The 24,575-nt window shown below is 41.3% G+C and overlaps 1 long non-coding RNA gene across 1 annotated transcript; it reads right to left on the bottom strand.

The window, feature by feature from the left end:
• Positions 1-18,895: 18,895 nt before the first annotated feature.
• On the bottom strand, positions 18,896-23,581 carry LOC103279465 (uncharacterized). Its single transcript, XR_010006140.1, has 3 exons — positions 22,865-23,581; positions 19,526-19,614; positions 18,896-19,421 (listed from the first exon to the last, which is right to left on the bottom strand). It is a non-coding gene; the product is annotated as an uncharacterized LOC103279465 (long non-coding RNA).
• Positions 23,582-24,575: the final 994 nt, after the last annotated feature.

Here is a 24,575-nt window from a genome sequence, read left to right as displayed (position 1 = left end):
TGTGCAAAAGCCATGCAGAAAGGCAGTTCTGTCTTCTTTCAGTAAAATACTATTCTCCATTATACCTAATGCTAGTTTTAGGAAAACTTATGTGGGAAATGGCCAAAGGGTTGCCATTGCTGTTCCCCACTATCATGTCTCCTGAGGATGTTAAATCACTCCACCCAAGAGAAGGGCCAATTTTATTTAACAGGAAACCTCAACTTCCATGGAAATGCAAATTTAAAGTGTGTGTGCATTTTTTTAAATTCATTTTACTGATTTTTGTTTGAGGAAAGAGTTGTTTGGCTAGTCAGTAATAGGAATATTCAATTGGCTCACACCATGGACTTCATCACATGGAGGTCCTTGATGTGGGGTAGAGCAGGGCAAATCATGGAGCAACAGGCCAAATCCGTTGCCCAGCACCCCACATTTCCCACATCAGCTGCTTGCCCATCACATGCCGGAAAGCATACTCCCGTGCTGTCTCCTTGATTTCCCATAGTCTCCTATGTTCCGATTTCTTCTTTGTAGAACACTTCATCGACGCAGCCAACACGGAGCCCCAATGGAAGTAGATGTGCATCATGTGATGAGATCCAGCGGGCTCCATGCCGATTGTGTGGGTGAAGTATTCTATGATGGGGAACTTTCCCCATGTTATGAGATCCCATGTCTCATGCAGCAGCCTAAAGGAAAGCAATTAAATGCAATTTAATTTAAGAAAAATTATTATTTCCTTGCCTGGTTCACCAACAAGCTGAGCAACCTCACAATGAAAAATCCAAGCTCCTTCTATCAATGCACTGACTAAACACTTAAAAAACCCAAAACTTGTGTGGTATCTGCTATACTCTTGCCTGCCACTTGTCTCAAGAGAAAGTCATTTGTCTCTTGGTTTCCTTCAGTGAATCTGATGCAACTTTTGTACTTTATGCCAAGAAGAGAGAGGTGCTACTTACATACAGCTGACTCACCGGATCTTTTCCCAGTTGTATTTCCAGTATACACAGACCTGACATAATCTGGATGGTAAAATGCCACACCCTACACATGAAAATTGCCTGGGTGTGGTGGTGAGTATTATTGCTGTGGTAAACCAGGTCTCTAGGGAATGTCAAGTACAGTCACATTTCACATCCTTCTTTATCCTCCCTGTGCAATTAAACGACACTATTTGTGATGTCTTCTCACAAATTGTATTGTTGAGTTATACATCATTTGACTCGGCCTTTAATTCGAGACCTGCCTTGCTTTTATCAGAGGCATCCAAACGACACTTCCGGTAAAAGCAATTTATTGGAAACTAAACTGGTTTTTAGCCTGTTTACTCCACATTAATTAAATAGCTCATTAGATCCAGATCTTGGGGAAAGATCCAGGTTTAATGAGGTATTAAGCTTTTAGGGATTGACTCTTAAGATGCGTCATGAATTTCCTGGGGGGTCAGTCTCCATAGCCATTTCACACCTTTGGGCTCCTGGAGCCCAAAGATGTGGAAGGCCACCCCCCTCTGCCCAGCCCCAGATTTACTTCCTAAAGTGTACAGAAAATGGACCAGGTCACCATAATACCTCTCGTCACATCCTCGTGGTGCGAGAAAATGATATGTGAGGAGATGAGGGGCACAGAGGAATTTTCCTCCTCACCCCTCCCATCTACTCAGACATCATTTTCTCACATTCAGGAACATGGGGAAAGGCTCTATGGTGACCAGGGACCCTTTTCAGGAAGTTTTAGGGGGTAAATCGAGGGCTTTGGGGTGGCTTCATGCTATCCCAATTTCAATTTCCCATTTCAGCACGGGTTTTAGTGATGTCTGGAAGCACTCTAGATGGATATATGAGCAACTTGTTGGATGAAAACAATTTCTTTTATTTGAAAAGCCATGACAAGTATCTCTAGTGACTTAAGATTACTAGTACAGATCTCAGTACCCTTCGTGTATGGCATGGAGACATACTACTTGCAGCAAGACTGCCAGAAGAGAGTCACAAGCATGGGCCTCTCTTTTTTTCACTAGAGAAGTAATTGTTTTACTACTGTGTTTCATAGAACTTGAAAAGCTAGAAGTCTCAAAAGCTGTAATTTAGAAACATTAAGTTTTCTACCTGCAAGGGTTTGCTATTGTGAATGATGGAGCTGCCTGGTTGATACCAGTCAACCACAGCTCAGGGGATTTTGTGATGGGGACAGAATATGGACAAGTTGCAAAAGGAATAGGGCAAGGGGGGACATAATAGAGTTTGGGGGAGCTGTGAATGGTTAAATAGTTCAGAGTTTAATATTTGATCTAACTCTATTAATAAACTTCTACTTGATTATTGTTTTTGAACAGTTCTGTCTGTTAAATATTGGTAGTGATGTTGCTTACACTTATCACAATGAATCCACAGAAGATCTCCACTGGTCTTTCTTCTGCTCGTGAAACAACAACAACAACAATAACAACAACAACTTTATTTCTAACAGGTGCTCTCTCCCTGAAGAGAGTCAGAATTAGTATTGGTAAAATGGATGCTCTCTGAACACTGAAATAAAAAGAGGTCATAGGCTTCATTTGGAAAAGCCACAAGTCCCGCACCCCTAAAAACTGCTAGAAATCTCAAAGAACACTTTTCCTTAGCTTCAGCATCCTTATGGCATGCACCCATCAAGGTAGTGCAGGGAAGAAGACGCAGGAGGAGGAGACAGGGGCAATGCCAGCACCCCAGGATATACAGACAAGTGTGTGTTGTCCCTAGATTGTCTCCTCCTACAAGTAGCCTGGGTAACCAAGTGGGCAGACACTGCGGACTGAAGCTACTGCTGCTTAATGTCAGGTTGGTAAATGGGAAAACAACAGCCATCTAGGACCTGATCCTGGTTGGACGAGCTCAGGGGGGTAATCTCACCTGGCGATGCCCACCAGGTTTTCCTGTACAGCAGTAAGCAAGGCCCAGGGGTGGAGAGGAGGGGTAGCAGTGGTCTACCGGGACTTCAATTCCTTGTTCTGGTGCCCCATTCTGCAGTCATCAAGGTTCAACTGTAATTACCTGAGAGTGGGTTGCCGGAACAGAATAGGGATTCTGTTAGTGTATTGCCCAACCTGCTGCATTACAGTCTCTGTTTTGAGCGGACCAGAGTGTCTCGGTCTCTGTTTGATGTGTTTATGGGCATTGAATGTTTGCCCTGTATGTGTATAATGTAATCCGCCCTGAGTCCCCTATGGGGTGAGAAGGGCGGAATATAAATACTGTAAATAAAATAAATAAATTTCTGGTGTGGTGTTGGAGTCCCAACGGCTAGTAGTGCTGGGGGACTTCAACATCCATGTGAAGACTACCCTGAGGGAGCTGCTCAGGACTTCATGGCTTCTATGACAACAATGGGGCTGTCCCAATTAATATTGGGCCCCACCCATGTAGTTGGACACACAATGGACCTGGTTTTTTGTGCAAGATGGTAAAATGGATACCCATTGAACATTGAAAGGAAAGGTGGTGATGGTGGTATGGGGAAACTATCTACAATTCCTTTGTAATGAACTGACCACTACCTGCTCAGGTTTAGACTCACTGCTGCCGCAAACCTCTACAACGGTGGGACCAATTAAGATGATCCACCCCCTGAAGCTTATTGATCCAGATGGATTCCTGATGGCTCTTGCGGACTTTCCTGCCACTTCGGTAGGTGATTCTCTTGAACTCCTGACAAACCTCTCGAATGGGGAAATGGCCGGGGCAGTTTACACAATCACTCCCGAGTGTCTCTTTTCACAGAGCCGAGCCAAACCAGCACCTTGATATAACATAGAGCTGGCAGCAATGAAGTGAGTGAGACAGGGACTAGAGCAATGGTGCCGTCGAACTCAGAGCAAATCTGACCAAGTACAGGATAGAGCTTATTTAAAAGCCTACTCCGCAGCAATGGAAGCAGCTGAAAAGTCTTATTTTGCTGCTAACATTGCATCCCAAAGAACCGGCCTTCTGAGCTGTTCTGTGTGGTCAGAGTGTGGTGGAGGCTCCTTCTTTGGAGGCTTTTAAACAGAAACTGGATGACCATCTGTTGGTGGTGCTTTGATTGTGCTTTTCCTGCATAGCGGGGGTTGGATTGCTCTTTCAATTCTATGATTCTATTCTCCATGTTCTCTTGAGCAAGATCTGAGTTAGGAATGATTACTTTTGATACCACAACTTCAGAAATAAACATAATCAAGATAATAGACTGGATAATAATCATTCTAGGAATTACACTTCACACATCTCACCTAGAGCTTGGAAAAGCCCCTCTGATTGCTGAAAAAAGGGGGCTGTTTGAATTCTACAAAATCACCAATCTGAACTTTTACTACTAATAATAATAATCAACAAATAACAACTATAACAAAAATGCTACGAAAAGGAATTTGTTGAAAGAAACTCTACCAAGTTTGGCTTGTGATTGTGGACAGCAACGCAGACAGTGAATGAATCTTTCCAAGAAAGGAGCCAAGCTGTATCATTTAATTAAAGGATGAAACAGTGGGAAGCCAAGCCAAGGTCAGTTCCATGATCACAGCCAAGATAGGACAGAGTTGGAAGCAGGACAAAGAACAAGGGAGCCTCAGTGAAGGAGGAAAAGATAAGGACAGGGTGTTTCTAAATAACAGAAGAAGGTGTTCTATTGGTTTTAAGTAGATTAATTAGTATGGTCAAAATCTGAAGAACAATTTGCATAAATCTAGAAAATTATAGTGCTGTATTTGGCATGTTCAGATACGTAATTATCTTTTCTTCTTTGTCACTGACTGTGTTAGATAACGTAATTCAACGGATGATTTCATCCAGTCAAATTATTGTGGAAGATCATTCAGCTTTAGTAAGACTTGTGGGAGGAACATGTCTATACAAATAAACAATACTGGGTCTGTCTTAGAATTGTGGGTGCTTGTATGTATGTATGTATGTATGTATGTATGTATACACACACATATATACAGGCAGTCCCCCAAGTTATGAAGAAGATAAGCCCCTCGGATACTGGATCAGTGTCTGGCTGCTGTGTTGGCCTGGATGAGGGCGAACAAGCTGAGACTTAATCCTGATAAGACAGAGGTCCTCCAGGTCACTCGAAAGTCCGATCGGGGTATTGGGTGGCAACCTGTGCTTGACGGGGTCACACTCCCCCTGAAGGCGCAGGTCCGCAGCTTGGGGGTCCTCCTGGATTCGGGGCTGACGCTTGAAGCTCAGGTGTCAGCCGTGGCCGGGAGGGCCTTGTGCGCCAGCTGCGACCATACCTCGAGAAGTCTGATCTGACCATGGTGGTCCACGCCTTAGTTACCTCTAGACTGGATTATTGCAATGCGCTCTACGTGGGGCTGCCTTTAAAGACGGTCCGGAAACTGCAATTAGTTCAACGCACAGCAGCCAGGTTTCTAACTGGAGCAAATTACAGGGCACGTTCAACGCCTCTGTTTAAGGAGCTCCACTGGCTGCCGCTTACTTTCCGAGCCCAATTCAAGGTGCAGGTTCTTACCTACAAAGCCCTAAACGGTTTGGGACCCGCCTACCTTAGAGACCGCATTTCCCCCTATGAACCCGCACGATCTCTTCGCTCGTCGGGTGTGATGCCTCATGGGCCTTGTAGTCCTGTTCCTAGTACTATCGTGGCAGATGAAGATGAAAACATGGGGTTTTCGCCGGTTCAACAAGAGCCGGAGTCCCTTCACCTGCCGGATGTTGATGTTTGCCCTCAAGAATTCAGTAAAACAGGCCTTGGACAGTACTCCCCTCCGTTTCCCAGGAAGGAATCTTACTCTAGAGACAGAGGAGTTAGAGAAGCAAATCGGAGAAGTTTACGGATCGCTGCCAAACAACAGGCTGATTAGGCCTGTTTCCCTTGGGAAATTCTAAGGAGTCATGCATCTGGACAGAGTTGGGTTTCGCTTCTCGTTCTCTAGAGAAAGAGATTGTTGGCGGGAAAACGAGACCCAATATAGGTGTTTGGCGCGGGAGATTCTTTGCGGAGTCAATTGATCAGCTTCAGGAGAGAGATCGTGTGTGGACTTCGTAACCCCAGTTCCTTGCTTCCCGGATCAAGTATTCAAGCCTTTGCCTTGCCTTGCTGTTTAACCACAGACCCTGTTCCACGCTTCACGTTTTGCCTTGTTTCTAGTCACGGACCTAGCCAAGAACCAAGTTTATTTCCAGCCTTGTTGTCAAGCTTCATTGGACTTCTAAGACTCTGACATTTCCCCACACTATTGCTTGGCAAAAGTGTGTGTTTCGATCAAGTGGATTAAAACTTTGAACTCTAATATCATTTATTGGACAATACAATTTTGGACTATATTTGACCTCATTTGAAAGGTCTGCTTCTGAACTATATTCTTCACTTGTTTTTATTGCTTTTATATATTTCCTTAATAAAGATATTAGATAGAGACTGGCCTCCGTGTATGGTTCTTGGTGCCCAAGCAGCCAGGGGTCTGACATCGGGGGATGCCCTCCTCTCGCTCCCACCACCCTCGCAGGCGCGGTTGGTGGGGACGAGAGAGGGCCTTCTCTGTCGTGGCCCCCCAGCTTTGGAACCTGCTCCCTAGGGAGATTAGGCTGGCCCCCACCCTCCTCTCCTTCCGGAAGAATCTGAAAACCTGGCTTTTCCGGAAAGCCTTTGATGAGTGACTTTTGTTGGTTTAAGATGCCTGCCTATGTAATAATAGACCCACTGATCTGCCCTCTTATTGTCACTATTGTCATTTATAGTACTTCATTGACTATGTCAATTATGTAACTATCTCCCCCCGATTTGACACATTCACCTTTTGGCCCAGACTTTTGTTTGATATACCTGTTTTAACATTTTATCTTGTAAGATTGTCCTTTTCGATTGTTTTACCGATATTGTTGATTTATTGTTGTAAATTTGTGTTTTTGTTTTGATTTTATATTGTGATGTTGGGCAAGGCCCCATGTGAGCCGCCCCGAGTCCCTTCGGGGCGATGGGGCGGGGTACAAGAATAAAATTATTATTATTATTATTCTGCAGGTTTGTTCTTAAACTGAATTTGTTTGTTGTAAGTCAGAACACGTTTTCTCAATGATAACACTTTCAGGAGTGAATTTCCCTTCCTGGGGTAGATTTCTCTCACTTCCTGTTCTTAACTATGAGTCATTTGTAAGTCAGATATTTGTAACTTGGAGACTGCCTGTATGTGTATATGTATATATTTGTGTGTGTGTGTGTGTGTGTATACACACACACACAGTAGAGTCTCACTTATCCAACATTCTGGATTATCCAACGCATTTTTGTAGTCAATGTTTTCAATGCATTGTGATATTTTGGTGCTAAATTCGTAAATATAGTAATTACTACATAGCATTAATGTGTAATGAACTACTTTTTCTGTCAAATTTGTTGTATAACATAATGTTTTGGTGCTTAATTTGTAAAATCATAACCTATTTTGATGTTTAATAGGCTTTTTCTTAATATCTCCTTATTATCCAACATATTCGCTTATCCAACGTTCTGCCGGCCCGTTTATGTTGGATAAGTGAGACTCTACTGTATATATATATACACATACACATATGAGAAATGCTTTTTTCTGTTGGTGATACTGAAATTAATCTGTCTTACAATCAGTGGCAACTTAGAATAAAAGAGATATGGTATTAACTTGATTCCCTTGCAAGTAGCTTGCCTTCCTGACTCTCTCTTCCTTCAGCTAATCTTCAGAGCAAGAAGAATTTATTCAAGAACCTCCCAGAATTGTTCAACTGGAAGAACAGAACCTCCAACTGTTTTAATAGACTTACAAGTTCATGTAAACACAATGTCGTTCACATGGAATAAATAAATAGATTGCATCAGGAAAACCCAAAATCTTACATCTTCACAATAGGTGCATAGATTTGGATACTTGCCACTTGAGGTACAGCATAGCCACCAGAAGCCCAGGCAACCCCAATATTTTCAGGTCCAGCCGGTTCATCAGCCATGGCCCTTCCTGCTCTGGTAATCTCTAGATTGTAGTGTTGTAAATGCATGTTTTGTGGGACTGTCCTAAAGAGAATCCAGAAGCTCCAACTAGTGCAGAATGCCTACTGATTTGTTTTTGATTCAAGGTGCTGACTTTGGACCTCATCAAATGGGCCAACAGACTTGCCATGTATCATGGCAAATCTGGCAGTGTCCTGTGGGGGGGAACCCATTGCCTCATGCCCTGCATCACTCGGCTTCCCCCCTACCTCATCCCATGTGGTAAAACTTCCGCCGCATGACTTCCCTCCATTGACTCTAATTGAACACGATAACCCTCCCGTGTTGTCACTGCACTGGCATATGCCAGTTCCTCTATAGTTTTATGATGGAGCCCCACCGGAAGAACTTTTAGAATCTACTAATAATGCACATGCGGTCTAGTCAGAGCTGTCATTATTACCCAGTTGCTATCACACTTGGACTCATGTAGTTGTGTTAGTTGTTTCTGGTTTAGACAGTGATTCTCTCAAATTTTCTTCTTCTTTTAACTACAATATTGTGGTATGATCTGTTATGGAAGAAGGTCCATGGGGGTGACACTATGCATTACGCCAACTCTGCCTGTTATCAGTTCCCTGAGAGGTTAGTGGTATGGTGATGTGCAAAAGGGTCTTCTCTGTACCTCCCTCCCTATAAAACTTCCTTCTTTCCAAGATGTGCCTAAAACTTCATTGTATTCATTTTATCAGATAAGCTCCTTTACTTGAAACTTCAGTAGAGATGACCTATTTCCCTCTGGTGAAAAAGTATATGCAATAACCATAAACTAATATTTAATGGTAATTTTGTATTCTTTTTGGTATGCACATATCTCACCCTAAGATGAAAAGGAGATAGATGAAACATATACTTCAATAATAAACAATCACATAAGTACAACAATAAATTTAAACAATAAAGCAACTCCCCTGACCATCAACACCCTAATGATGTAGGAGCACATTAAGGACTTCATCAAATGGGGGGCTGTACGCATCATAGGATCCATGGAGCCCAACACCACTCATCACATGATGTATGCTCCCTTCTGGGATTCTGTAGATCAACTGGGGCGCAAACATGATATGCCACTGAACCTAGAACACGGGAGGTTTCCTATATGTGGTGAGGAAGTGTCACTGAGGGTGAAGGAGGGCACCAGGATTGCTCCACTGCACCGCTGATTCACCACAGAGGCTGTAAAATCGCCTTGCACGACCTCATCAATGTGATGAGCTTGTAGGCCATTATGTAAACCATAACATTGGAATGTAAGAGGGTTATCCAGAAAGCACATTACATTTTGGAATTAAAAATGAACAAAGTATAGGAGAAAACATTTACCATATGCAGTTGAAAGCCACACCCAAATACCACATCTCACGTAGTCGCCATTCAAATCTAGGCACTTACCATAGCGATGAAGGAACTTTGCAACTCCTTCCCCACTAAATTCTGCCACTTGCTTCCTCAACCACTTGTTTCCAACAATGGGGGTGTGGCTGGCAACGCAGTGTTTTGGCGACGCTGCGCAGCTGCAGGAAGGGGTGACCGGCTGGTTGAGGAAGCAAGCGGCAGAATTTAGTGGGGAAGGAGTTGCAAAGCTCCTTCATCGCTATGGTAAGAGGCTAGATTTGAATGGCGACTATGTGAGATGTGGTATTTGGGTGTGGCTTTCAACTGCATTTGGTAAATATTTTCTCCTATACTTTGTTCATTTTTAATTCCAAAACGTAATGTACTTTCTGGATAGCCCTCGTATTTTAATTATGTTTTTATGTCTGTATCAATTTTAATATAATTTTATTTCATTTTTATGTTTTTATTCCCAAGGTACTGCACTAGTGCCATTGTAAGCCACTTTGAGTCCCCCTCGGGGTAGAGAAAGGCAGGGGATGTTTATGTTTTTATGCCCATGGCACTGCACTTGTGCCGTTGTAAGCTGCCTTGAATCCCCCTCAGGGTAGAGAAAGATGGGATATAAATATGGTAAATAAATAAATAGTGCTGACTGTCAGTTGTGGGGGGAACATAAAGGTGGGGAATAAAGAATGAAAGGAAGTGGCTGGCTCGAACCCCAAATAAGGGTACTGCTATCAATGCAACATTTTTTCATATGTCCTTGCATGAATTATTCAGTTCCAGCTTGAGTTTTCCATTGACAGTCTTTCTAAAAATAGATGCACAGAGATGTGCATGCATCCATATATTTGTGTTGGTGGTTAATGTTCCAACTCACCAGATAACTGATTGTTTCAAGACAGCTCAAAATATGGCTGAGACTGAACTGAGGTTACCCCCACATGTCCTCAAATTTTGAAAACATGTTTGTAGATGGTTTAAAACATATATTTGTATATTTATTGTATTGTGGGTTGCACTTATGTATTCAAGACAGCAAACGTTCTTGAAGCTAATGAGTGGGTGTGAACAGAGCAAGTTCTGTCTGATCTCTGCTTCTTTCTGGCCAGATGCTTTAACAGCATGTTCCTTGATATATTTAATAGTGTTGCTGGGTAAATATTTGGTCAGTCTTGCGTGGGTAAGTGGGAAGGTACAGATGATGGTAAGAGTTACATGTTTTGAAGTAGGCGCTGGTGTGCCTTTTCATTTCTTTCATTTAGCAGTTGAAAAAGAACATTCTGCTTGGAGGTCTCCCTTACGGAGGGCCAGCTGGCAACTGATGAACCAAGCAGCTTTCTTAGATTTAATCACAATACTGTACAAAGCGCACCCAAAGTTTCACATGGAGGGGAAAATTCTTCGGTGATGAGGAGGTAGTATGTTAGCCCATGCAGCCAAAATAGCCAAACATCTTGCAACTTAATCCATTTTATTAGATAAACACTTTCATTGATTATAGCCCACTTCCTTAGATGCATGGAGTGTTGATTTAGTTGTCAGATCATTATATACATATTTGGGTGGGAGGGTATGGAAGCGAATAAGAAACTAATATCACTGGGAGCAGAGGAATTTGGAATATCAGAGTAGAAACAGTACCTTAGCAGTGGTCATTTACAGTGTGTGTTGTCGAGCAAATTTAGGGATTCGATCCTGGCCAGCGGGGGCACTGCGAATTAAAACCCTATTTCCCACAATAATCTCACCCAAATTCTTGAAGAGAGAGAACTGAGTTGTCTTTATTTCGAGTCAGCTGACGCGGATGTCAAGACGCAATCGCTCGCCGTGATGACATGTCACATAATACATTACAGCAATTTTTATAAGCAAAAAGACAGGCGGAGCAATTCAAATCTCCCTCCCCGCCTTTCCCCGCCCAGTTCCACTCTGATTGGCTCTTTGACTGGGTGGCTCGAAATCCCACCCAATCAGATGGCTTCCTACAGTCCACCAATCAGGGACAAGGGGCGGGCTGAGCAGCGATTAATGGACAGCCAAGCAGATTATGAAAAGGATGGATAAGTCAATATGTCCAATCTACATATGTGTCTGACACGCTGATATTGACAAAGGGAGAGCTGTTTCCTGAATAATTGTGTGGATGAAGGGTGAACTATTCTTCCTTCTGATGGCCTGCTCCGAACTCAGAAGGAGGAACAGCCTGAATAATTGTCCATGCAAGAGTAGGTGATAATCTCCTCTGGGCAGGGTACTCCAGCCCATCGGAGGGGGGGGGGGTTGTCTGCACGTAGCTGAGTCAAACCTCTATTCACTCTATTTTTTCATATATGAGGCATTTTGGGAAGGGAGACATATAGGAATACATTCATAGAGTCAGAAATCATATTGCCCACTCCCAGCCACCCAAAGGTCTAGAGTTCATAAAGTTTCATACGAAATCCAGAATCCAAAGGAAAGATTGTAAAGCATGTGGTTTAAAACTGGCTTTTTTCCTTTGCTAACTCCTTTGTCTGGGTAAACAAAAGGAAGTGCTTCTGTCACTGGTTAAAGAAAAGATTAAGGAAGTTGTTATCTCTTGCCTCAGGCTAAAAGGTCAAACACCTTTTGTGCAGAGAGTTTTAGTAAACCACAGTAAACTCCAGTAAAAAGTCTCAATCACCTTCTACTATAAATTATGAAATATAGAACATAAAGTCTTGATTTTTGAACTATCTTTTACAAAGTCCTGGGGGGAGGTGTCACCTTGATCACATGTGTGCATTTTAACTCTGCCAATATTGACACAGTTTTTATTCAAGTGATAGGAACAAATGGATCTCAGGATGAACCTATTGAAATGCTATTTCAAAAGTTTAGAATCTTTGCAAGTCTGAGAGGTGTAATTTTGGGCACTTGAGGGCAAAACTTAATGTTCCAAATGTTGTGCTATACTTTCACTGCCAGAAATTTCAAGATCAAAATGCCATGTGGATTTCATACACTTTTTAGCATAATGTCATAGATATATTTCCACAGGCTTCTTCTTCTTTCTTCATTTGATTTCAGTCTCTGTTTAATGTTCTAGCAGTTGGGTTTTTTTAATTATCCAGCAAGCACCCATCATGGCTTCCTTCAAAAAGCTGCTTAAAACCTGGCTCTTCCGCTGCGCCTTTGGATAACCGAGCCCATAGCTATAGTAGTTGCACAAGCCATCTCTTTGACTTGTAACACTGTACTTTATTCCTCTGCCCCAAAGCATCTTAGAATATAACATTGCATTTTAGTTCTAGTGGCCTATCCAGGCCATCCTCTCCTCCATCCCAGTGGTCTTTTTTCTTCATCTGTGATTCATATGTTATTTGAGTGATTATATTGCTTCTGTTTATGTGATTGTTTTAGTCAATTGTTATGGTTTTTTTGTATTCTTATAGCATCTTATAGTGTTTTCAGTGTTTTATTGTACAATGTTTTATGCTGATTTTATATTGGAAACCGCCCTGAGTCCCTTTCGGGAGAGAGGGCAGTATACAAATAAACTTTTACTTTACTACTTTTTAGTTATTTAATAATATTTATATTCTGCCTTTTCTCCAGTGAGTCAAAAATAGCATACATAGCAGGGCTTTAGAGGAGGGGGGACTGCTGGAAGCTGGGGACCATGTTGGTCCCTAAGGGAGACCTTGGAGATCCTTATCTTCCACACAAGAAAATCACATGTTGCCCCCAAATGCTCTTAAATCAATATGGAGAGTGATGGTGGAGGCTTTAGCAGACTATTTGGCCATAAAAGAGAATGAACTCGAGAAACAGGTTGACAGAGTTTTCAGGATCACAAATAGAAGAGTGGACCATAAGAAAGTACCATGAGATGTGATTTTCTACTTCAAGATTTTTTTTTCAAAGATGAGATTCTACAGAAATATCGAGAAACTAAATGGACATAGGGTTGTCGTGAATTTTCTGGGCTGCATGGCCATGTTCAGAAGTATTCTCTCCTGATGTTTCACCCACATCTATGGCAGGCATCCTCAGAGGTTGTGAGGTATATTGGAAAACTAAACAAGGGAGGTTTATATTGCTTAGTTTTCCAATATACCTCACAACCTCTGAGGATGCCTGCCATAGATGTGGGCGAATGGTCAGGAGAGAATGCTTCTGAAACATGGCCATACAGCCTGGAAAAATCACAACAACCCAGTGATTCCGGCCATGAAAGCCTTCAACAATATAAATGGACTTATCAAGGAACACAGATTATTATAAAATAAGACACCCTAGGACTTACATTGGCAAAGAGAAGAAACTATTCTTTCTTGACAGAGAAGCTGAAAAAGAAAACCATTATATACAGATGGGAGAAATCAGAAGGACTGTCTTTTCATTTCAATAACAGAAGACTCTGGATTACAACATTGCAACAAATGAAAGAATTCTATGACAATCTCAAAGATGATCCAGAAGAAGAGGAACCGGAAGGAATTGGAGAAACTGACCTGTAATCTTAAAGATAAATCAACACAATGTTTTTAAAAACTAAAACCGGAATCTTTGTGTGGAATAGATGAGTAGAGACCTCATTATACTCATTATACCATGTTCTGCTATCGACCATCTGATAAGGTTGTAGGATATTTAAAGATTGGCCTGTAACATTAGTGACTAAAAATCATTGATAGAAAGAACAACAATGTTAGACAACAAAAGTAGGCAGTATTTGTTTAGTATAAGTAATCTTTTCCCCTCTTCTTTCATATGATAAAGTGTTAATAATATAACATGTTGTATGATGTTATCCTGGGCTAGGGTTGGGATGTTTTCTCCAAAATATGATATATAGTTTATTATTACTAGAAGGTTTACAATGCCCAAATATTAAAAATTTACATTTTATAGAGAAGGCAATATCTGAAGGTCTGAAGAAAATTGTAATTTAGTAGTAGAGGATATTATACAGATACATGTTCTGGTAGTTTTACATATCATTTGTGTGTTTTATTTTCTTTTTCTTGAATAAAACTGTATCCCTGAAAACATGAGGCATTCCCCCTACCCAGGCCATTTGAAAACCAAGGGAGGCTTCTTTTTTTTTCAACAAGAAATAATTCAAAAGTCCCTTCCTTTTCACTTCCTAAAGTCTGATTCCTGCGCAATTACTGCCCACAGAATTCATCTAATTCATTTAAACACTTGCTAATGTAGCCATCGGAGCCTCCGGTGGCTCAGTGTGTTAAAGTGCTGAGCTGCTGAACTTGCAGACTGAAAGGTCCCAGGTTCAAACCCGGAGAGCGGAGTGAGCGGCTGCTGTTAGCTCCAGCTTCTGCCAACCTAGCAGTTCAAAAACATGCCAATGTGAGTAGATCAATAGGTACCGCTCCAGCGGGAAGGTAACGGCGCTCCATGCAGTCATGCCGGCCACATGACCTTGGAGGTGTCTACGGACAACACCGGCTCTTCGGCTTAGAAATGGAGATGAGCACCAACCCCAGAGTCGGTCACGACTGGACTTAACGTCAGGGGAAACCTTTACCTTTACCTTAATCTAGCCATTATGTGTACCACAATATTATAGCACAATCTTTTCTGCTCTGAAGGCTTGTTCTCCGGCAGTCTCTCAGATTTTCCACTCAGTCTAGATTTATAAATACTGCTGGCTAATGGAAGGAGACTGGTTTGTACATGGTAAAATGTGTGGGCTAATCACCACCTTTGGTTATATCAAAACAATATTTTGTGGAACATATGACCGGATATGTCTAGAACAGAGGAGGAGAAAGTCAAGAAAACAAGGAAGCAATGTGTCATTAATCATACAGGAGACCACACTGTTTCTCAAACAAACCAAGAACCAAGATGAAGCCCACACAATACAACTGCATGCAATTCAACTCATGCACAAAAAGTGCTCCTGTTAACAGGTGAGGATACATTAAAGCAGAGGTCCTCAAACTTTTTAAGTGGAGGGCCGGTTCATGGTCCCTGAGATTGTTGAGGGGCCGAATTATCATTTGGAAAAAAACAAAAAAAACAAATTCCTATGCACACTGCACATATCTTATTTTTAGTGCAAACCCCACCTAACAACAATTATTTATGTATTTATTTGCTACATTTATAACCCCACCCTCTCTCACCCCAAAGGAGACTCAGAGTGGCTTACAAGTTGTATGTACATACAATATATTATTATTTTTTTCATGTCAGGAGCAACCGAAGTTGCTTCTGGAGTGAGACAATTGGTCGTCTGCAAGGACGTTGCCCAGGGGACGCCCGGATGTTTTTGATGTATTTACCATCCTTGTGGGAGGCTTCTCTCATGTCCCCGTATGGAGCTGGAGCTGAAAGAGGGAGCTCATCCGCACTCTCCCCGGGTGGGATTCGAACCTGGCAGCCTTCAGGTCAGCAACCCAACCTCCAAGTCACGAGGCTTTTATCCCCTAGGCCACCGGAGGCTCCTATATATTATATTATTAGCATAGTACAATATTAGTATTATATATGAATATATTGTACTATACCACTATACCATAATATTATTAGTAATATTACATTTAATATATAATATATAATTAATATTATTATATTATACAATATTATTATATTGTATTATTATTATTATTATTATTATTATTATTATTATTAGCCGCCCTGAGCCCCCTATTGGGGGCGGGGGTAGAAATACTGTAATAAATAAATAAATATTATATTGTATTACATTATAATATTATTATCAAGATTATATGTATGCACAATATATTATATTATTACCATAGCACAATATTAGTAAATGAAAGAACAATACAATATTTAAAAATAAAAACAGTTTTAACCAACATACTGAAAACCTTTCAGGATTTCAATAGGAAGTTTGCCTGCTTCTGGCCAATGAGATAGTCAAGTTAAGTAGGATTGTTGTTGTTGTGTGCCTTCAAGTCATTTCAGACTTTGGGCGAGCCTAAGTCTAAAACTGAAGGCGGGGGCCGGGTAAATGACCTTGGAGGGCCGCATCCGGCCCCCGGGCCTTAGTTTGGGGACCCCTGCATTAAAGCACGGGTATTTAGATTAGATGGAGGTTCAAAGAGTGCCTGGGCCAGACTTAGACTAAGGATCCTGCAGTGCCAGATTAGACCTACTGGGTGAAGCTTCCCATTTCCTTCACTGGATGAAAAGAAGATCATGGATAGATCCAAGAAGAAGAGGAAGATGAAGAAGAGGAAGATGAAGAAGAAAAAGAGGAGGAAGAGGAGGAGGAGGAGGAGGAGGAGGAGGAGGAGGAGGAGGAGGAGGAGGAGGAGGAGGAGGAGGAGGAGGAGGAGGAGGAGGAGGAAAAAGAATAAGAAGTCATCCAAGACCTATTTGGTCTAACATTGTGTTTTCCGAGTTGGCTAGCTCAATGCTTATGCGAGGCTGATAAGAAGGATTCCTTCTGCTATTGTTCCCCAGCAACTGATATTTGGAGGTGTGATGCCTCTGATGTTAAAGGCTGAGGGTGTCACTATCATGACTATGGACCATTGAAAGCCATCTAAACTGTGAACACAGGTTACTGTACGCCATTGTTTAGCTCCTCCCAGGAGCAAGTTTTTAAATCTCTTGGGTTTTTTTAAATTGAAATATATTTTTATTACTTTCCAAAGCTTTTTGAATTTTGGTTTTACATTATTTTGCAATCTTGTATATTTTTATTACATATATGAGATCATCTGATTTGTGATATGTGTGTGTGTATATATACATTTTATTTGAATGATTTTGATTTGATTTGATTTGAATTATTGTATTGCTAATCCTTCTGCCCTCTCCATGTGTATGTGTATAAAGACATTTTAAATTGGAAGGCTTTGGAAAACACATTGTTTTTGTTTTTCTGTAAAACATCATATATATTTGATGTTGCTATATAAATAAATGATAACAATAAGACTTTCGTAACTATAGTCAGTGTAGATTATTCACCAGTATCACTTTCTCATAGAACACCCTGCTTATCTCCCCAACATGGCCAATTCCGTGTACTCCTCGCTCACCCTTACCTTTTTTCATGGACCTTATTCAGAGTTTTTGCACAAATCACCTTCTATACATAGCAAATAGCAATTGATGTCTTGGTTTTAATTTCATCATGTTATGTCGTTTTATAATTATGTTGTTATATTATGTATTAGGAGCCCCAGTGGCGAAGTGGGTTAAAAGCACTGAGCTGCTGAATTTGCAGACCGAAAGGTCCCAGGTTCAAACCCTGGGAGCGGTGTTAGCGGCCACTGAAAAAGATCTTGGAGTCCTCGTGGACAACAAGTTAAATATGAGCCTACAATGTGATGTGGCTGCTTAAAAAGCCAATGGGATTCTGGCCTGCATAAATAGGGGTATAGCGTCTAGATCCAGGGAAGTCATGCTACCCCTCTATTCTGCTTTGGTCAGACCACACCTGGAATACTGTGTCCAATTCTGGGCACCTCAATTGAAGGGAGATGTTGACAAGCTGGAAAGCGTCCAGAGAAGGGCAACTAAAATGATCAAAGGTCTGGAGAACAAGCCCTATGAGGAGCGGCTTAAAGAACTGGGCATGTTTAGCCTGCAGAAGAGAAGGCTGAGAGGAGACATGATAGCCATGTACAAATATGTGAAGGGAAGTCATAGGGAGGAGGGAGCAAGCTTGCCCTGCAGACTAGGACACAGAACAATGGCTTCAAACTACAGGAAAGGAGATTCCACCTGAACATCAGGAAGAATTTCCTCACTGTGAGGGCTGTTCGGCAGTGGAACTCTCTCCCCCGGACTGTGGTGGAGGCTCCTTCTTTGGAGGCTTTTAAGCAGAGGCTGGATGGCCATCTGTTGGGGGTGCTTTGAACGCGATTTCCTGCTACTTGGCAGGGGGTTGGTCTGGATGACCCATGGGGTCTCTTCCAACTCTACTATTCTATGATTCTATGATTCTATGTTAGCTCCAGCTCCTGCCAATCTAGCCGTTTGAAAACATGCAAATGTGAGTAGATCAATAGGTACCACTCCGGCGGGAAGGTAACGGTACTCCATGCAGTCATGCCGGCCACATGACCTTGGAGGTGTCTACGGACAACGCCGGCTCCTCAGCTTAGAAATGGAGATGAGCACCAACCCCCAGAGTCAGACATGACTGGACTTAACGTCAGGGGAAACCTTTACCTATTATGTATTATTGTATGTTAATCTTTGTTGTGGTATGTTGTTTTCTCATGTAAGCCACACCGAGTCCCTTCGGGGAGATGGAGGCGGGGTACAGGAATAAAGTTGTTGTTGTTGCTGTTGTTGTTGCTGTCATCTGCTGTAGACAAAAATGCCCTGGTTGCCTCATTTTTGAGGGGGCGGGGTTGTGTCAGGAGCAACTTGAGAAATTACAAGTCATTTTTGGTGTGCAGAATTGGCCATCTGCAAAGACGTTGCCCAGGGGATGCCCAGATGTTTTTGATGTTTTTACCATCCTCGTGGGAAGCTTCTCTCATGTCCCCATCTAGAGCTGGAGCTGAAGCTGATAGAAGGAGCTCATCCACGCTCTCCTCGGGTTGGATTCGAACCGGCAACCTTCATGTCAGCAACCCAATCTTCAAGTCATTAGTCCTGCCAGCACAAGGGCTTAACCCCCTGCACCTCCGAGGGCTCTTTATTTATTTTTTAAGGGTGTGAGTCTACAATGTGGCTGCATTATCACAACACAGGCAAGAGGCCACTACAGCTAGAAATGCAATCCAATGATATGAACTATACAACAGCAATTAAACCAAAATATAATCCATGTGTTACCAACACACATACATTCATAGAAAGAAAACTCTATATTCAGAGAAAGTAAAACTGTATATTCAGAGTTTGTGAGTCCAATGCCCACCAAAGTTCATGTTCCTCATGGAGGACTGTATAAATCTCTAATTGTGAGTCCAAATTTAATGTCCAAGTAAGTGAATCCTTTTAATCCAATCTAAACAAGTCCAAGGTTAGACACCATACATGACCGGTTTCGACTGTGTAGTCTTCTTCAGGTGGTGGTTATGCAGGTATGGAAAACCTGGAGTAGTCAATTTCTTTTTTTGAGTATATCAATTCAGTGTATCATTATCAATGACGGAGTGGACCTACAGGGAATACATATGAGTGGCTAGAGACACTTGCACAGGATAAAAAATTACAAATTACAAAATATAGTAACAGCATTGAAGACAGGAGCATATATACTTACATAAACTCTCCTACATAAACTCTCCTACAGAGGTGCTCTGCTACTGGTTTGATTCCTTAGGTAAGCACAGGAGAAGCAGGTAGAACTCACTGTATATAGGGAAAATTTTAAAGGGGCCCCGTATTAGGTGTGGCTATGTATCAGCCATTTGAAAGAAGTTTTGCATCAAAAGAACCTATTTGAACTAAAAGTATACACCAGGCTCACAGAAAACATTGAAATGAAATAGAATCATTGAGACCCTTAGGGTAAACTGTTTTAAGAGTGAATATCCAGAAGGCTTCCCGTTGTTGTAGTTTGGTGCATAAATCTGTGTTTGAGGAAGAAGTAACTACCTCTAGAACTAGAACCCTGAATGATTCAAGACTATGGTTCATGTCATTGAAATGTTTATACAGACTTGAGTCAATGGCCCAATTCCTAATCTTACTCTTGTGTTCTGTTACACGGAGTTTAATTTGTCTACTGGTCTGGCCGACATACATCAAGGAACAGGGACAAGTAATATGGTAAATGACTCCTTTGGTGGTGCATGTAGCAAAATGTTGCAGTTGATGAACTATCTTAGTATGAGGATTCTGAAACAACTTAGTATGAGTAAACTGGGGACATATGGCACAATGAATGTATGTGTGTTGGTAACACATGGATTATATTTTGGTTTAATTGCTGTTGTATAGTTCATATCATTGGATTGCATTTCTAGCTGTAGTGGCCTCTTGCCTGTGCATTTCAGGGAATTCTTTCTTTGTAATGCATTATCACAACCACACAAAATAATGCATGGCGCCTGATGAAGTGGGGAAGGTTTTTTCCCCCAATGCTCTGAGAGTCTAGAGGGGATCTATGGGAGAATGTGTACGCAGCTCACAGCCAAGCTACTTCTCGAGGGGAAGAATAAAGGCCACTCAAAGTAGAATCCCCACAAACATGAAATTTTCTTTCATTCCTAAAATGAATAACATTGCAATAACTATTCCAAGCTTTGGTAATGAAAGAAGCCCAAATGCCCCATATATTTTTATCCTGATCTGGAGGGATATGAGGATTTAAATAGCTCTACTAGCAAAATGGGATGTTAGAAAATGATAAACTTCAAATGCTCTACCAAATACTACGTAGAGGGTAAAGTCAGGCCAAACTAAACATGGATGCTTCCTCCTGCATTCTTCCCTTTACCCTGATACATTGTTTTTAATTTGATGTTTTAATTCTGTGTTGTGTTTTTTCACCTATTGTGTATATTTTATTATTGGTTTTTGTTTTTGTCCTTTGATGTTTTATATTTTATCATTGCTTGTATTTTGATTTTGCTGTAAGCCGCCCCGAGTCCCCTTCGGGGGAGATGGAGGCGGGATATAAATAAACTTCTTCTTCTTCTTCTTCTTCTTCTTCTTCTTCTTATTATTATTATTATTATTATTATTATTATTATTATTATTATTCAGTCCAGGAAAAAACGGAACTACATTTGATTTCCCTAACTGTGTAAGCTTGCCCTTCCTCTTGTGGCTTTGTAATCTTAAAACAGAGTACACAAGCCGTGTGTTTGTTAACGCAGTGTCTTGTGCATATGAGTCATAGACAGCACAGCGCTGTGCTCTCCTACTTGCTCTGGAATCTCTGAACAATTACAAAAAGCTTTCAATTGCCTAGCATCATTTACTGGCCTAAACACAACAATGAGGCAAGCTTTGTACTTCCAGTAAATTGTAATGTACAGCATTTATTAACCAACCATATAAGTCATGCATTTCAATACATCAGGACTAGAGAATTTACTTTGGTTCCCATTAGCCCAAGCCATGTTGGCCAATAATGAGACAAGATGGGAGTCATCACTGAACATCAGAATGGCCACAATTTACCCAGCTCTGTTTTATGATTCCCAGATCTCAGGGACTGACTCTGGGCTGTGATCCACTTATCTGATCCTCAGAGCAATGGGGAGCAATCTCAGGGTGAATGCACTCCTTTGTAAAATGTGTATGTGTTTATGTATGCACATATCTGTGTGCTGTGGTTTCTCACTGCTGCTACAGGTTACTTTGAAGTGGACGTTGATGGACCACCTGATCATCCTGTCCATCCACCTCTCTTCACAACATTTCTCAAACAAAAGCTAGCACTAGTATTGCAGTCAGAGGTCAGCATATGGAATACTGAGTCAATTCTCACTGCCTCAGGAGTTGGTAAATAGGGTATGTTGGAGTACTCCTTTTGAGTTTCCAAATGCTAACTTAGATGGGTTGCTATGAGTTTTTCGGGCTGCATGGCCATGTTCTAGAAGCATTCTCTCCTGAAGTTTTGCCCACATCTATGGCAGGCATCCTCAGAGGTTGTGAGGTAAACCACACAACCTCTGAGGATGCCTGTCATAGATGTGGGCGAAATGTCAAGAGAGAATGCTTCTGGAACATGGCCATACAGCTCGAAAAACTCACAATAATAATAATAATAATAATAATAATAATAATAATAATAATAATAATTATTATTATTATTATTATTATTATTATTATCAAGCTACTCTGGGACTTCCGAATTCAGACAGACAGGGTTTTGGAGCACAATACTCCTGACCTCACGATCGTGTTAAAAGACAAAGTATGGATTGTTGATGTCGCAATCCCAGGTGACGGCAGGATTGAGGAGAAACAACTGGAAAAGTTGACACGATATGAGGATTTAAAGATCAAACTACAAAGACTCTGGCACAAGCCAGTCAAGGTGGTCCCAGTGGTGATCAGCACACTGGGTGCAGTGCCTAAAGGCCTTGGCCTACATTTAAACACAATTGGCGCTGACAAAATTACCATCTGCCAGCTGCAGAAGACCACCTTACTGGGATCTGCTTGCATTATTCACCGATACATCACATAATCCTAGACACTTGGGAAGTGTCCGACATGTGATCCAATTCAACAGCCACCAGAGTGTCTGCTGTGGACTCATCTTGTTGTGTTTCATAATAATAATAATAATAATAATAATAATAATAATAATAATAATAATAATAAATGCTTATTTATACCCTGCCACCATCTCCCCACGGGGACTCGGGGCGGCTCATATGGGGCAAGGCCCGACCAGCATAATTTACAAAGACAACCGCATAAATACATTGCACAATATACAAAAATAAAACACAGTAAGACAATAAAACAGGAGTTAATACAGCGGTAATAATAACAACCTTATGATTCTGGCCACGAAAGCCTCAACAACATATGCTAATAATTTAAATGGTTAAAATCTCAGTACAATTTTCTATCCTCCTTTTCCCTTGCTCTTCCCTTCTTTACTGTTATCTTCCTTCTTCTTCCCAGTTCTGCCTACCTGCACTTGATTCTTCCCACTTTCCCCAGCCCTTTCTTTCTCCCTCTCATCCTGTTCTGCCTTGTATGTCTCCCAGATCCACTCATCATCATCATCATCATCATCGTCATCATCCATTCCCTTATTACGTCTCCTGCCTTTTCTCCTTTGTCTCTATGGAATGTAGTTGTGATTCCAAAACCATGCAGTCACAATGCAATGTGTTCTAACCTTAACATTATAAATTTTCAAGTCCCATAAGACGCAATAGATCTCAACAGATGCTGCATCCCAAAAAGTGGCTTTAAATCAATGAAGGCCCATTTGAAAATAAAAAGTCAGTCTAAAAGGTCCTGTCACATTTTCTTTTTTCCCTTGCTCCTTCCTTCCTCCTTTTTGTGTTTCTCAAAATATATGCATAGATCGGATTGCCCTGTTGACCTATCATCATTGTCACCTCCCCCAAATATTAGAAAAATATGAATAGCACAATTATCATTATTCTGAAGGGTGTAAATAAAATGTGGCCAGTGAGCAGCAGAAGTTAGAAATAATCTATTACAGGCAGAATTTGGAAAGCTTTCTGGCTGTTTGGAGAAGTTGGTTGGGGGGCGTTTTTGGTGCTTTCAAATCATTTCCAACATATGGTAACTCTAAGAGGCTTTCTTGTCAAGATTTGTTCAGAAAGGGTTTGCCATTGCCTCCCTCTGGGGTTGAGAGAGTATGACATGTCCAAGATCCCTGAGTGGATTTCCATGGCCAAGTGAAGATATAAACGCTAGTCTCCCAGAGTCCTAGGCTAATCCTCAATCGATTTCAACACACCGGCAAAACATGGCTTGGTAAGGTGTTAAAAAGAGTTGGAAATTTTTTATTTTATTTTATTGGTTCAAAGTAGAGTTTTGAACATTTATTTTCGCAGACTTACATCTCTCATATGTTGTGAATACTTACAAATATATCTTCAATCCCCAAATGAACTGAGGAAATCGCAAAGACTGTTTAGAAAGGCTGGGGAATTTTTTCCTACAAGGAAACAAACATAGCAGCACAACAGCTCATTACTACTGTACTAAAATGCTACAGATATTTTCAGAACCAAAACACTACTGAGGACAAACAGGAGACCATGTGAATATTGCAACACATCTAGGGAGGAAATTGGATACACACGCATCTAACATCACATGTCACGAGTAAAGCAGAGACAGATAAGCTGAAATGTGCTTCCTTTCAATTTAAGGTCAAGGAGAGTGGATGGGGAAATGACAAGATGTGATAAGAAACAAACATTAAATTATGTAATATCAATCAGCAAAAATCACCAATCTGGATGAGCCCTTTTTATTTTTTGTATTTGAAAGCCACGTGAACCATACAGCTTGCCCCTGTGATGCTCCCCTATGTCTTAGATTTTAGCCCTAATATCTCAGGGCCAAGAATGCTCCCAAGCATGAAAATGTAAGGACGCATAGCCAATCCTCCCGCCAGAAGCAAGTCCCACTATAGGCACATCTAAACTGTTGAATTAATGCAGTTTGGATAAAGGAAGAATAGTCCCCATGAGTATATATTATTGTGCCCAATTCCTATTGTTTGGTAAATTATTTGAGGAGATAGTTTGGCCCCCTTCCACACAACTATATAAAATCCACATTGAACTGGATTATATGGCAGTGTAGACTCAGATAACCCAGTTCAGAGCAGATATTGTATATTATCTGCATTGATA

The sequence above is a fragment of the Anolis carolinensis genome, chromosome 4 (genome assembly GCF_035594765.1).
Source record: "Anolis carolinensis isolate JA03-04 chromosome 4, rAnoCar3.1.pri, whole genome shotgun sequence".
NCBI classification, from domain to species: domain Eukaryota; kingdom Metazoa; phylum Chordata; class Lepidosauria; order Squamata; family Dactyloidae; genus Anolis; species Anolis carolinensis.
This window is presented reverse-complemented; position numbering and strand designations above follow the sequence as displayed.